Raw genomic sequence first — 10,043 nt, 5'->3', positions numbered from 1 at the left:
TCGTAAATTGGGCATAGGTTTAGTATTACATTTCAAACAAATTCCTATCTGACATGAAAAATGGATATGGTTCACAGAAAATTTAGTTACTGTGCATATATTAACTCTCTCGCTACTAACACCTTTTTGCTTAGAATAAAAATTGAATGGAGTTCACTAACAAGCAATTTCTCACTAAATTTTAAATAAAAGAAGTTACTGGTTTCGTAGATAGCGGTCATTTTATTAACTGTTATTTATCGTGAGCATAAAGGATACACTGTGGATCCTACTACACTATTAATATGCACTTTCAATACCCAAGAGAAACAAGTGCTTAACAAGCATGAGTATATAACTTTCCACAATTGCAGTTTTCAACTTTTACTACAATGAGACACAAAACTGACATATTTGTGAGATACTGACTCACCTTTTGCGATTTACAACAGGCAGCAATGTGATCATTTACTAAGCAAAACTTTATAGGTCTCAGTATTAAGAACTTTTAATTTTGAAGTTGGCAACAACATATTGGCAATGGCCTTGCCGCAGTGGATACACTGGTTCCCGTGAGATCACCGAAGTTAAGCGCTGTCGGGCGTGGCCGGCACTTGGATGGGTCACCATCCAGGCCCCCATGTGCTGTTGCCATTTTTCGGGGTGCACTCATCCTCGTGATGCCAATTGAGGAGCTACTCGACCGAGTAGTAGCAGCTCCGGTCAAAGAAAACCATCACAACGACCGGGAGAGCGGTGTGCTGACCACACACCCCTCCTATCTGCATCCTCATCTGAGGATGACACGGCGGTCGGATGGTCCCGATGGGCCACTTGTGGCCTGAAGACGGAGTGCAACAACATATTAATGAGCAATTTTAATAGAAAAATTATTTTCAGAAAAGCATCATATACTTTAGCTTGCTCTCTTGCCATATTAACTTTAACTTTCTTTTTACTATGTTCAAGAGGCATTAATTAGTGAAACACTAGGCTTTAATGTTCTTTCAATAAGGACACTCGGTAATCACTTTAGCATGGGAAGGACCCTAAGTGGAAATGTGACAGAGGGATAGAAAATCAAGGTTGGCGTAATAGTTCGAGTATAAGTTACCTTATATTTGCGGACACTAAAATATCCAATGAGCTGATCCTTCACCATACATTTCTGCTATTCCTTGGTTCCTTTTCAGTGATTGCGCAATGTGGTGGCAATTGTATGTTGGTAGCTGGATTTGCTGGTAGAATTGCTGGATTCTGCCATTTCTTGGTGGTGGTGATAGATATCAATTCTACAATAGTTGTAGCTCTTTATCCATCCATCCGAGGCATTGGAAAGCGGCACGGAAAGCCTCTTTCGGCACCAGCACAATATACAACTTTTGCATGAGCAGTTGACAGTTTGGTAGCTTGTCCCCGACTGACTCTTTGTTCCAGCTTTTCTACCTAGGCCAACCACAATTTGCGCGCGCTACACAGTTCCGTTCCCGAGGGGAACCACAACACCTTTTACATACAAAATAACTAATAACCCTAAGTGAAGGTCAGCAGTTTACATAACAGCAAACGATCATTTTAAATAAAACAAACATTTGCATATATTGCTAGTTCTACACAAAATTATTCAAATAAAATTATTGAACCTCAAAGATAACCAAAGAGATTATGTGAGAAAGACAAAACATATCATTTGCTCATATTGTGCGTATTACAAAGATTACACTTCATTACAGTATCGAATTAATCATGCACTAATTACAGAAGTTCAACGATGGGATGATGAACAAAACAGAAAGCTAAATGAATCAACAAAGAGTATGTAGTGTGTAAGCTATGGTGTTACAGGGTGATGTCCAGGTCCGCCGTGGTAATGGGTCACTTGGTTACCCATCCTTGTGGCAGGCATGTTTAACTCAGCGCTTCTGCGGGTGTTAGGCTCTCCTCACGTGGGGCGCCAATGTCGGGAAACGTCAAGGGCATCTGGGGCGTCTTCTTCTCCATTTCAGCAAACTAGTCACCGAGCGGGGAAGGGGTCGGTGATGTCGTGTCATCGAGGGCAATGGGCATCGGTCGTGGGGACGTCTGGGGTGGGTGAGGCCAACGTCCTGCCTCTGGCGTCGGATGCTTGTCTTGGGGCGGTACTGGTAGAGTCTGCTGGCAGCAACGAGTCAGAGGCGGTGTCGGCAGCTTGCTCCCTGTCTCCGTGCCGTTGATCGTCTTCCGTCGACAGAGGGCCTTTCTTATGACGCTTCGGCGACCTTTATTTCCGGAACCGCGTGTCCACCACCGTCGAAGGGCTGGGGTCAACACATTCGGCCATGAGTCCGGCATCCGGAGCTGACACCCCTGGTACGACGATGGTGGTGGTGGTGGTGGTGGCGGGGGTTGTGTCCTTCAAGAGCGTCTTGTGCGGCGCCGCCGTCACGGCGTCATGGCGTCATGGCGGCTGGGCTCACTGTCGCGTTTGGCTGTGTCATGGACGCGGTGTCTGTGAACACCGGCCGCACCGCTTCCACGTACGTAAGCGGTAACGTGGTCGGCACCGCTGGCTGTACTGGTTCCGCACGTGACACCTAGACAAGCCGGCGCTGGAGGCAGTTTGATAGGACGTGGCCTTCCTGTCCACAGTCGGCACACGTTCTAGGTTGTCCGTCATAAATAATGATGGCTCGGCAACAGCTGATAAACAAGTACGACGGCACGTGTTTGCGCAGTTCGATGCGTACCCGTCGGATACCATTGAGAACGTGATAGGTATCAAACGTGTTCCACTCCTGTTCCATGTAGCTTAGGACCGTTTCATACGACAGTAACGCGTCAGTGACTAGCTCTGACAGGACAATGAACGGCACTTCGAATATGCGCACCGTAAGCACTCCCAATTCCTCGTTGTCCACGGTTACAGTGCTGCCGTTACCATCTGCATGGCGAAAGCGGTAGCCGTTGATGGACCATCAGAATAGATGTACACACGGCTTTTCGTTCTTCATCTTGAGGTAGACCGTACTGGAAGTGATAGATAGATGGATGCCAATCAGCTCGTGGGCATCGACTTGCATGTCGTCTCTCAACAACCGTTCGATTTCATAAATCTTTGGAGACGCGTAGGAATCGTCGAACGTGAGTTTGACCGTCGCCTGGTGGTAAGAGAAAGCCATATCTAGTGAAAGCACTAAATCACAACAACGACCACAGTACCTTGGTCAGCGAGTAAAGATACACACGTGGGGAACGTTGCTCGGCGCGCCGTGCCGTGCGTCCGAGTCCGAGCCGTGTCGCTGCTGAAGACCGACTGTGTCAACAATTTTGGAAACTTTGAAATTAAGATGGCAGGGACACACTGTGCTTGTTACAAAGCGATGTGTGTTACAGGAAGGGTGACGGGTGTTGAATGGTTAAATATACTAAGTTAACAAATTATGGCATTTCTGTGAGCAAAACTGTGTGCCAGTTCAATTTGATCATTGAATCCAGTCTGAGGCCGTATGTATGTACATTACTACTTCAATTCAATCAATTAAACTAATGGTTCCAGAGACACTTTAAAGTCTCAGACATCTATGATGTACATATGCAGACTGAACCAACGAATAAAAATTTGTATCATGACGATGACACGAACCCAGGTCTTCTGTCCACTAGGCAGATACGCTAACCACTGCACAACCCTAGCAGAGTGGCTTAACACATCGGCACAGACTACCCATGCACACCTATCTCCTCAATCCAAATTCCCATCCAAGCCTCAGCCCACTTGGTATTCCTCCTAAACTTTGTAGCACCAGAGCTCCATAGCTCTACTGACAATTTTTTCTTTTTTGTCTGTTCTACCTTCTGTCATTAAAATATTGTAAATATTGTTTGATTGTATTGATACCACAAAAATACTTTGATGTCATCGTTTATTGCTATACGACGTAGTGTCTCCGTTATTTAAATTCTTAGCCTCATTTGGAGAGGGACAAAACTTAGTGTGTATAATTGTAATTTTTGGGTGAATAATTTTTTGTAGTAATGTCAATATGTGCAAATGCTCCGGTTTTTTTAATATGTTTGGTTACTGTTATGTAATTGCTGATCCTCACTTAGGGTTTTTAGTTAATTAACGTATGATATGAAATATGGTGTGGTTCCCCTCCGGAACGGAACTTTGTAACACGCGCAATAATGTGGTTCGCATGGATAGAAAGGTGGAACCAAGAGTTAGTCGGAGACGAGCTACTGAACCGCCAACAGCTCATGTAACAACAATGGATTCTGATGGTGCCGAGAGAGGCTTTTTGTGCCGTTTTCCAATGTGCTAAAGCCTCGGATGGATGTATTTGTAAGCTATCTCTGTTTTTGAAATGGTATCTATCATCACCACCAAGAAATGACAGAGCTTTACCATTATCAACTGCTGGCCCACCTGCCAGGACGTACTCGCCACCATATTGCGCAATCACTGTAACGGAATGGTGGAATTGTAGCTATGTAAAGTGAAGGATCAGCTCATAGGATGTTTTAGGGTGCTCAAATATAAGGTAACTTATAACTGAATTTATGTACCTACCTTGAATTTTTCCTTATCGCAACACCTTTCAGGACCCAAACGGTTTGAACTATAACTTCCGAATGTCACAATTTTGAAAAATGATATTCAAAATGAAAGACTATTACCTAATTAAATTTGTTCAAAATTGAGTGAAGTAAATTATCTAGTATTATTGTTGATTTTGGTGAAGTCGAGGGAGGAAGCAAGTGTAGCTTTTGTGAGAGCCTCCCGGTATATGAACTTTTTCGTAATTTTTGTTTTCTGATCTATCAAAGTTCCTCACTTCTGGTTTTAAAAGGTAAAGGACTATGAAACAGTTTTCGTAACTTTTCATTCTTTAAATTGTTTATGAAAGTGTGTTTAGTTTGCTTTACTACAGTTGTCAAGATTAAGCCCCCCCTCCCATTGAAAGTTGCCGAAATGCTCAAAGTTACTTGATTATAAAAAGTTCTAACTGCGCTGGATAATTATGTTGAGTTATGTGCTCATTGTGTTCTAATAAGTGTAATATCAGTTTATAAGTACCCACTTACTGTTTTATCGTCGCTGAAGAAAAAGTGGCTAGGAATGTCATTATCCATGAGAACAGTTACTTCTTTCCTTCACAGAACTGTGAGAAATTGTTTGTTAGTGAACTCTTTTTTTATTCCCATGTCAGTTAGAAAAGTAATTGGTAAAAGAAAGACTAAACCTATCCCCAATTTATAATTTTTCAGTGAACTTTATTCACATCTCATGTCAAATAGAAAAGTGTCTGAAAAGTGATACTAAATCTATGTCCAATTTATAATTCTTAAGTGCACAATAATAGCAATATTATTGAAACCATTCAGTCTGACCAAGCCTTGAAGGCAAAAGTATATGTCATTATCTGCTGTACTTATGCAAATAGCTCTCTTCTTCTATAACTGTTAGCACTTTCGTTAACGTCAACATCTGCTGGTGACAGAGATTATTGCACTCTTATGTGATAAAGTGTAGGCTGTGTCTGTCCATTAAAGTTGCGTATATCTTAATCTTTTGAAAGAGGTGTTACACATTTATATGCCTAATTAGGCTGGCGACCGTTTTTTCTTCAGTATTTTGACAGTTTGGATAGGTAAAATATTGTTTGTTACTTGTTAAACATGTACGTAATTCTGACTTTCACGTTCGATAAGCAACCTCCCTTAGGTACATCACGGTCAACACACAAATAATTCCTCTCAGAGGGTGTAGCACTGCACTGTTGCTTTATACCATAATTGCTTTAACAAGATAGTTTCATTATACAATCTGCGTCCAATTTTAAGGTTATGGTATAGAAATAGAAGTGGTAGTGTTATAACTTGAACAGCACTGCAGAGGCTCTCCAACTCTACTGCAATAGCATCTCAGCAGCGAACAAAACGGGAGAACCTGTCTGATTAAATCACAGGTGCTTTAATCAGATAAAACTGTATGGTTCCAGGGACTTTTTGAAGTCTCAAACAACTATGATGTACCCGGTGGTTATAATTTAACTTTCCCTATTTAACACCTTATAGCATGGAAACTAATTACCACATTAGTACCAGGCTTGGTAGCATCAATGCCAATAATATGGGAAAGAGAAATCTGCAAGGAAGTTTCATATCAGTGAACACTCCGCTGCACAGTGAAAATGACATTCTCAAAATCAATTCAGTTGAAATACTTTTAGTCTGCTGGTACGGTACATCATACCATTACATACCTGTACCATTACTGCTACAAAAGGGGCCCATATGGCGCCCGTCGGTGTCCAGACGAGACTGAAAGTGCAGAATTGCATTCTGCACAGCAGAACGAAGCATGTCCGTAGGTATGCTGGTTACCTCTTTTGATATGCTGCTCTTCAGATCAGCACATATGTGAATGTTCCCCTGGTAAACACTGTCTTTCAGGTAGCCCACAACCAGAAATCGCAGGAAGTGAGATCAGGTGTTCGTGCCAGCCAAGCATTTGGAAACTATCGGCTGATAATTCGATCGTTTCCAAATGTGCTTCAGAGAAGCAGGTGAACTTCACGAGCGATGTGTGGTGAGGTTCCATCTTGCATCAAAACTGTTGAGTTCAATGCGTCTCTCTTCTTTAGGATGGATAGGACATGTTGGCGCAGCAAATCGCATTAACGCTGGGCAAATAGAATGCAGGTGTTTGGTCCTTAAGCGTCAAACTTTAAAAAAAAAAGAATGGACCAATGATGAACGTAGCCATGAAGCCACACGAAACGGTGACGCGTTCACCATACAGAGGAACTTCATGCACAGTGACTGGAGGTGAAGATCCCCACACTCGGCAGTTATGTGTGTTCACCTTACCCGTCAGAGAAGAATGTGCTTCGTCTGTCCAGGGCCAACTCTCGTCAATTTCAATCCTTGCAAGAAAGCTGAGAGCAAAGTCAACACGTCTTTGTGCGTCCCGTTGTGCAAGCTTCTGAACGATATAGATCTTATACGGATAATATCCGAGAATGCTTCGAGGCACCTTCCGCACAATGGACCACGGGATGTTCAGCTGTCGTGACACAGCTCGCGCACTGTTTGACGGGCGGGAATCGCACGCAGCATTGTCTGCCATAGCAGCAGCGATTTAATCAACCACCTGTGATGCAACCGGTCGTCGATCTCGTTCCTGAGCAACGCTTAGTTCTCCAGTTGATTCGAACTTCTTCATCACGCTCTGCACAGCAGATGGTGAAAGAGGATCTTGCCGAAATCCTTTCAGACGGTGATATTCTCGAAGTGCAGCTGCAGCATTATAGTTGTTATAAAAATAGAGTTTCACTAATAATGACCTGCTCCTTTTGTCCAAGCTTACGTTCACACGCCAACAAGAGCGCTACGACTGGTCAGGTGTGTGAGACTATGAATCACGATGACTGGTCACACCACCTGTTGACCATAGCTGGAACTGGACCGTGGCGGTGTGACGCATGGAAATCATGCACCCCCATTGTATTGTATTGTATTGTATGTTAACCGGGGACCTAGAAACGACGGAAAGGCTGCGTCCCCGCCGCAGCCGCAGTGGTCCAGAACCCCACGATAACTACCGCAGTCCACTTCACCCTCCGCCGCCCCACACCGAACCCAGGGTTATTGTGCGGTTCGGTCCCCGGTGGACCCCCCCAGGGAACGCCTCACACCAGACGAATGTAACCCCGATGTTTGCGTGGTAGAGCAATGGTGATGTACGCGTACGTGGAGAATTTGTTTGCGCAGCAATCGCCGACATAGTGTAACTGAGGCGGAATAAGGGGAACCAGCACGCATTCGCCGAGGCAGATGGAAAACTGCCTAAAAACCATACACAGACTGACCGGTTCACCGGACCTCGACACAAATCCGCCGGGCGGATTCGTGCCGGGGACCGGCGCTCCTTCCCGCCCGGAAAGCTGTGCGTTAGACCGCACGGCCAGCCGGGCGGGCATGCACCCCCATACTTTGCACATTAATACTACCACGTTTGGTACTCATAAGGTAATTAGTTTCCGTGTTATAAAGTGTTAAATAGGGAAATTTTTATTATAGCCACCTGGTAGTCCGCCCCTGGTACCTGAGTGGTAGCGAGCATGGTAGCTCAGCGTGTTCGGTCAGAGCTTTAGCTGCCCTCTGTAATAAAAAAGCTGAGTTAATCGTTCAACGACGAATTTAAACGGGTGTCTTACGATGTCCGCCTCTAGCAGATGCAACGAACGAAAAAGAAAAAAATGTGTTTTTCTTTTTTTTAAAAAAAAAAAAAAGTGGTCAGCGAGATGGAATGTCATGCCTAACGGCCCTGGTTCGATTCCTGGCTGGGTCGGAAATTTTGTCCGCTCAGGGACTGGGTGTTGTCCTTCTCTTCATCATTTCATCCCCATCGACACGCAATTCGCCGAAGTGGCGTCAACTCGAAAGACTTGCACCAGGCGAACGGTCTACCCGACGGGAGGCCATAGCCACACGGCATTTCATTTAACCGTCCGGCATACAAACCAACGGGTGTACAAAGCCTACATGCCAGCGTGGAATAGTGGTTTTCGCGCGTATCTAGTGAGTAGAAGATCTGGATTCGAATCCCAGCATTGCTACAAATTTTGAGTCAGCGCTTTAGTCTGTGTATATACATCATATTTCAATTTATTCAGTTGGATCAAATTGTAATACTTTGTTAGGAAAATAGAGAACCTGAACGTTCTGCTCTATGCTCTTTGCGGATAGACTGTGCTCAGAAAGATGTGTGGCAAATGCCTATGTTTTAAGATGAACTCGGAATGCGTGCATATTAGGCTCTTTAAATGTTCTTTTTAAAATAAAGAAATACTTCACTACTGCTCGCAGCTATCTGTATTTACATTTGGGTTGGGTTGTTTGGGAAGGAGACCAGACAGCGAGGTCATCGGTCTCATCGGATTAGGGAAGGACTGGGAAGGAATTCGGCCGTGCCCTTTCAAAGGAACCATCCCGGCATTTGCCTGGAGCGATTTAGGGAAATCACGGAAAAGCTAAATCAGGATGGCCGGACGCGGGATTGAACCGTCGTCCTCCCGAATGCGAGTCCAGTGTTTAACCACTACGCCACCTCGCTCGGTGTATTTATATTTCCCTTAATATATTGTAACGGGGTTCTATAGATCCATAACGCCTAAGTTTAATTTAACTTACTCTTCTCTCTTCTTTTACCTTCAAAGTGGGATCCATTTTGCTTGTATTCCTGCACTTCACGGATAAAAAAAAAATGTTCGTGTTGTTTTCCGTGAGGTTCCGCGAAGACGACTATCTTTAGTTAACTGCTCATCCACTCCTACGTTTGGCAGCCACGGTCCAAGGTCTACCCACCCATTCAAAACAAACATATATTCCCCCACTGATGTGCATCTGGTGCTCTGAGAGCGCAATAACACTTCAGAAATAAGTGCAACTATCACTTTGAAAGTATTGGGACTATGAAGGGTAGAAGAATGAAATTTTTCGACGCTGGAGTTGTCTAAAGTGCTAACTGTGCTATCCACCAACTATTCACTTGGGAAGCTACAACCGTACTTACGAAATGTTTCACGCACCAGTGACGTTACAGCCGGCAGCCAGTGTAGCGTACCAGCAGCCCACTGACACTCATGTGTACCACTGGACAATGGCCTAGCAATGCTTGCCCGAAAGCTCAAGTAGTTTTAATTACCTAACACGGTCGGAAACCCGAGAAATTTTTATTCAGTGTCACCGACGCGAGACTCTTCATTCTTACATGTAAACTTTGTTCTGTGTGTTACCGTCTTTAAATGTTCGTACATCGTATTCTTTACCGATATCATGAGTAATTCAGTTTGTTTCAGCAAAGTTGCAGTTCATTGTTGGCTACAGGATGTAATAACTGAGTCACGCTACACAACACCTGATAAGGATTTCAGTAAGACACGCGTATTTGTTTTGATGTATTTTCGAAGGAAACTGATAACAACCTACTGAACCATGAGAGAGGAATATTTAATAATTCAAATCGAATTGCAGGACCTTCATTGGATCATGCGTACTGTGCCCGGTTTTCTTCC

General features: G+C 44.0%; 1 pseudogene; it reads left to right on the top strand.

The window, feature by feature from the left end:
* The first annotated feature begins 515 nt into the window (after positions 1-515).
* Positions 516-633, top strand: LOC124728853 (annotated as a pseudogene).
* Positions 634-10,043: the final 9,410 nt, after the last annotated feature.

This window comes from Schistocerca piceifrons, chromosome 1, assembly GCF_021461385.2.
Source record: "Schistocerca piceifrons isolate TAMUIC-IGC-003096 chromosome 1, iqSchPice1.1, whole genome shotgun sequence".
NCBI lineage: Eukaryota > Metazoa > Arthropoda > Insecta > Orthoptera > Acrididae > Schistocerca > Schistocerca piceifrons.
The sequence above is the reverse complement of the archived record's forward strand: the minus strand, read 5'-3'. Positions and strand labels throughout refer to the sequence as shown.